The sequence below is a fragment of the Oncorhynchus gorbuscha genome, linkage group LG11 (assembly GCF_021184085.1).
Source record: "Oncorhynchus gorbuscha isolate QuinsamMale2020 ecotype Even-year linkage group LG11, OgorEven_v1.0, whole genome shotgun sequence".
NCBI lineage: Eukaryota > Metazoa > Chordata > Actinopteri > Salmoniformes > Salmonidae > Oncorhynchus > Oncorhynchus gorbuscha.
In genome coordinates this window covers 11992766-11998555 of record NC_060183.1, presented here as the reverse complement: position 1 = coordinate 11998555, position 5790 = coordinate 11992766, and the positions used below count along the sequence as shown (strand labels likewise).

At 41.1% G+C, this 5790-nt stretch overlaps 1 long non-coding RNA gene across 1 annotated transcript; it reads left to right on the top strand.

Moving 5' to 3' along the window:
• The first annotated feature begins 1925 nt into the window (after positions 1-1925).
• On the top strand, positions 1926-5524 carry LOC124048109. The gene is made up of 3 exons (XR_006841180.1): positions 1926-2022; positions 4051-4383; positions 5298-5524. It is a non-coding gene; the product is annotated as an uncharacterized LOC124048109 (long non-coding RNA).
• The last annotated feature ends 266 nt before the right edge of the window (positions 5525-5790 follow it).

Genomic DNA, 5790 nt, shown 5'->3' with positions numbered 1-5790 from the left:
GGCCATCCTGACATGGTGTAGGTGTACACTTTTGACAAGGTCACATCTTTCCTTGTCTCCTGTTTGATAACTGTGCTTGTGACCGGTAGTGCCTCGAGCTGAGCCGTATGGAACATGTCCACTGCATCCACCCTCCTTTGCCTTTCTCTTGTACATGGCAGTCTGGATAATCCATCTGCATTTGTGTGGAGGGATGACGGCTTAGACACTACATTAGTGGTGGCTGTTTGTCAGTCTGATGGCCTTGAGATAGAAGCTGTTTTCAGTCTCTCGGTCCCAGCTTTGATGCACCTGTACTGACCTCGCCTTCTGGATGATAGCGGGGTGAACAGGCAGTGGCTCGGGTGGTTGTTGTCCTTGATGGTCTTTATGGCCTTCCTGTGACATCGGGTGGTGTAGGTGTCCTGGAGGGCAGGTAGTTTGCCCCCAGTGATGTGTTGTGCAGACCTCACTACCCTCTGGAGAGCCTTACGTTTGTGGGCGGAGCAGTTGCCGTACCAGGCGGTGATACAGCCCGACAGGATGCTCTCGATTGTGCATCTGTAGAAGTTTGTGAGTGCTTTTGGTGACAAGCCAGAATTTCTTCAGCCTCCTGAGGTTGAAGGCGCTGCTGCGCCTTCTTCACGATGCTGTCTGTGTGGTGGACCAATTCAGTTTGGGGGCGGCCCGTCAGGAAGTCCAGTACCCAGTTTCACAAGGCGAGGTCGAGACCCAGTGTCTCGAGCTTGATGATGCAGCTTGGAGGGCACTATGGTGTTAAATGCCGAGCTGTAGTCGATGAACAACATTCTCGCGTAGGTATTCCTCTTGTCCAGATGGGTTAGGGCAGTGTGCAGTGTGGTTGAGATTGCATCGTCTGTGGACCTATTTGGTCGGTAAGCAAATTGGAGTGGGTCTAGGGTGTCAGGTAGGGTGGAGGTGATATGGTCCTTGACTAGTCTCTCAAAGCACTTCATGATGACGGAAGTGAGTGCTGCGGGCGGTAGTCGTTTAGCTCAGTTACCTTAGCTTTCTTGGGAACAGGGAAAATGGTGGCCCTCTTGAAGCATGTGGGAACAGCAGACTGGGATAAGGATTGATTGAATATGTCCGTAACACACCGGCCAGCTGGTCTACGCATGCTCTGAGGGCGTGGCTGGGGATGCCGTCTGGGCCTGCAGCCATGCGAGGGTTAACACGTTTAAATGTTTTACTCCTGTTGGCTGCAGTGAAGGAGAGTCTGCATGTTTTAGTTGCGGGCCGTGTCAGTGGCACTGTATTGTCCTCAAAGCGGGCAAAAAAGTTATTTAGTCTGCCTGGGAGCAAGACATCCTGGTCCGTGACGGACATCTCATGATTACTCTCACAATCTCAATCTTAGAAGGTTATTTTGTTTTCCTCAGAGCTAATGACAGTCTGTGTTAGATGGTGAATTCAGCTGAACTCTGGGTGTTTCTTTGGTAGGCCTACTAAGGCTGTGGAGAGGGAAATGCATAAATGTGGAGAAGTTCAGGCTTTGCAGATTGCTTGCAGGGGAGAAGTTTTGGTGCGGGGGGGCCCCAGGTTGCAATTCAGAACCTCTCATACCCATTTTACAACGCCAAAGTATTTTTTAACTCATTGACTTTTGTAGATAAGTCTAAAAAGCTCTATTTTTCTCAATGTCTATTCTAAAGCTGAAGTGTGTATACACTACTGTATTTATACTTTGGATGTGGTCTTTCAAAAGGGAAAGTCATTTAAACGGAAAACTATTCAGATTCACCCAGAATTTCTGCTGACCTGTTCTTAAATATCACTACAGCTCCACAGTTGCCATGACTACAGATCAGGGCTGTGGTTAATTCCAGTACCTTCAAGACATATAACTACTGCTTGAAGCATACAGTCTATGTCAATCTGATGTAGGTTAATGTAGGTTAATGTATAAGCTATTCATGTTTTGTGGTATTTGTTCTTTGTGCTTTAGGACACATGGCAAAATGCTTCTGCTGTTTCTGAGTCTCGGTTTGTTCACTTCTAATGTCCAGTCAGAAAAACAAGGTAAACTGCACACTTTATACATTATTATGGTTGTTATGAGTGAGCAAGTTATAGGTTCAAAGATCATAACTCCGAGACATACTAACCTCCCCTGTTATTGTATTGGTGAGGGGTTAGCATGTCTTGGGGGTAAGATCTTTGACCCTCTCATCATTATTCACAATTAAATCAGGAGTATTCATCATCGTGGTAGCAAACACATTATTGTAAAAGTGTTTAGAAACATATGCTGTTCTTATTTATAATAAAAAGTGACTCCAAAATGACACAATACATTATTTACCATTAATTTCTATTGAGCAGAAAATAACTGAAACACAACCAAAACTAACAGCAAATGCATCCAACAAGTTTGAAGAGTCAAATTGCATTCTAGGAATATGGGACCAAATACTAAACCTTTCAATACTTTATTAATAAGAATCTTCATTGGTGTCAATAATTATGAACCCTGCCATGTTGAGAGAAAAAAAGACATTTGATTAAATGTCATTGTATTGTCATGTTCAGATTGAACACAGACAGTTTTGTAGCTTCATTGATGCTGACAGAGGTGTATAAATTCCAGTGATGGAAAAAGTACCCAATTTCCATACAAGAAAAGATGCCTTTTAATAGAAAACGACTGAAGTAAAGTGAATGTCACCCAGTTAAATACTACTTGATTAAAAGTATTTGGTTTTAAATATACTACAGTATCAAAAGTAAAAGTTAAAATAATTTCACATTCCTTATTAGCAATCTAGACGACAAGATTTTGTATTATATATTGTTTTACTGCTTGCCAGGGGCACACTCCAACACTCAGCGTTTGCATTGGGTAGAATTACCCTCTTACATTTTTGTGCATTAAACAAGAGGGGGGTTCTACTACGCTACAGGGCAGTCGGAAAGTTTTCAGACCCCATTCCACATTTGTTACTTTCCAACCTTATTCTAAAATGACTTAAATGAATACAAAGTAATAATCAATACACAATACCCCATAATGACAAAGCAAAAACACGTTTTTATGTACATTTTTGCAAATGTATTAAAAATAATATCAGAAATACCTTATTTACATAAGTACCCAGAACCTTTACTATGAGACTTGAAATTAAGTTTCCATTGATTATCCTTGAGATGTTTCTACAACTTGATTGTAGTCCACCTGTGGTAAATTATATTTATTGGACATGATTTGTAAAGGCAACATTTTTATTTTTATTTTTTATTTCACCTTTATTTAACCAGGTAGGCCGGTTAGTAGTTAGGGGTTAGGGTTAGGGGACAGGGATACGGTTAGGGGTTAGGGTTAGGAGTTAGGGTCAGGGGTTAGGAGTTAGGGTCAGGAGTTTGGGGTTAGGAGTTAGGGTCAGGAGTTTGGGGTTAGGTTTAGGGTTAGGGGTTAGGATTAGGCAATAAATAGGCAAAAGTGGCAAAGTAATTACAATTTAGAAATGAACGTTGTAGTGATAGATGAAAACCCCATTTTTCTTTCTGAGCTTGCGAATTTGCTTGTTTGATCTTACCAGCAACAGTGTGTGAACACCTTGTGAAGACTTACAGAAAACGTTTGACCTCTGTCATTGCCAACAAATGGTATATAACAAAGTATTGAGATATCCTTTTGTTATTGACCAAATACTTATTTTCCACCATAATTTACAAATAAATTCATTAAAAATCCTACAACGTGATTTTCTGGATTTTTTTTCTTATTTTGTCTGTCATAGTTGAAGTGTACCTATGATAAAAATTACAGGCCTCATCTTTTTAAGTGGGAGAACTTGCATAATTGGTGGCTGACTAAATACTTTTTGCCCCACTGTACATGTGAATGTACATGTTTGTCATTGTATGTACAGTATATGAACACGTTTATCCTAATGTAATATGTACTGGAACAATGCTATGATATTATGTTGCATGTTCATTCCTTGATATAGTTTGATACCCAATATTACCCATTGATCTCCTCTCATTCATTGACATCCAATATTATGTTGCTTGTTGATTTAATTCATGTCCTTGTTTGTTTTCCAGGGGTTAATGTAACGTGTGAAAATCAATCGGTTGTAGCAGGACAGAACCACAACCTGACATGTAGAGTGGATTACAGTGATGCAGATCAGAATAAGAAGGGTGATGTAGGTAACAGCGAGACGGGATGTAAAACTGAAAAGTATTTCTGGAAGGATAAATCAAAAACTCCAATACGAAATTGTGATTGTACAAAAGATTGTAACACTACGATAACAACCAACACCTACTTTTGTGAGATCAAAAATGTTACGAAAGCTGATGAGGGAAACTATACTTTTACCATTAACACAAACTGTGGCAACGGACATGGCACATTGAATGTTTCCGTTACATGTGGTACAATGTTAATATACAGTGACCAGTGTTACACAGGTTAAATGGGTTCATGTGATATGACCAGGAAAAGGTCCAGTAATTCAAATTAAATGTGATAATACAGTATACACTGAGTTAACAAAACATTAGGAACACCTGCTCTTTCCATGACATAGACTGACCAGGTGAATCCAGGTGAAAGCTATGATTCCTTGTTGATGTTAAATCCACTTCAATCAGTAATGATGAAGGGGAGGAGACAGGATAAATAAGGATTTAATTGATTTAGCATTGAGATAAATGAGACATGTCTTGTATGTGTCCCATTCAGAGGTTGAATGGACAAGACAAGATTTAACTGCATTTCAATGAGGTATGGTAGTAGGCGCCAGGAGCACCGGTTTGAGTGTGTCAAGAACTGCAACGCTGCTGGGTTTTTCACGCTCAAAAGTTTCCTGTGTGTATCAAGAATGGTCCACCATGCAAAGGACATCCAGCCAACTTGACACAACTGTGGGAAACATTGGAGTTTATTTTTACCTTTATTTTACTAGGCAAGTCAGTTAAGAACAAATTCTTATTTTCAATGACGGCCTAGGAACAGTGGGTTAACTGCCTGTTCAGGGGCAGAACGACAGATTTGTACCTTGTCAGCTCGGGGATTCGAACTTGCAACCTTTCAGTTACTAGTCCAACGCTCTAACAACTAGGCTACCCTGCCGCCCCAGAGTAAAGATGGGCCAGCATCCCTGTGGAACTCTTTCGACACCTTGTAGGGTCCATGCCACAACGAATTAAGGCTGTTCTGTGGGCAAAAGGGGGTGCAACTCAATATTAGGAAGGTGTTCCTAATGTTTTGTACACTCAGTGTATACATTCCATATGGGGCTTGATACTTTCACATTCGTGCTAACTTCTCTTTATTTTCTCAGCGAGAAATAAGAAACCAGAGCTGTTCAAAGGAGGATCGTCAGGTCACATGTCACCATTATCATCACTGTTCTGGGTGGTCTACTGTTTCTCATCTCTTCTGGTTGTGGCAGAAGATTGATGGGTCGACTTAAGTTCCTTAAGAAAAATGACAACACTGACCAGAGCCCTGAAGCTACCAGAAAGGCTCTAAACCTGGAGCCTGGAAAACATTCAGTCCATGGAGGAGCCGTGTGTGTGTGTTAATTATTCTACTTCTGTGGAGACATCCCACGTCCTCATGAAGACACAGGCTATTTTAAGCCGGTTTAGGGTTAGGAGTTAGGTTTGGGTTAGTGTTAGGGGTTAAAGTTATGGTAAGGGTTAGGAGTTAGGTTTGGGTTAGTGTTAGGGGTTAAAGTTATGGTAAGGGTTAGGAGTTAGGTTTGGGTTAGTGTTAGGGGTTAAAGTTATGGTAAGGGTTAGGAGTTAGGTTTGGGTTAGTGTTATGGTAAG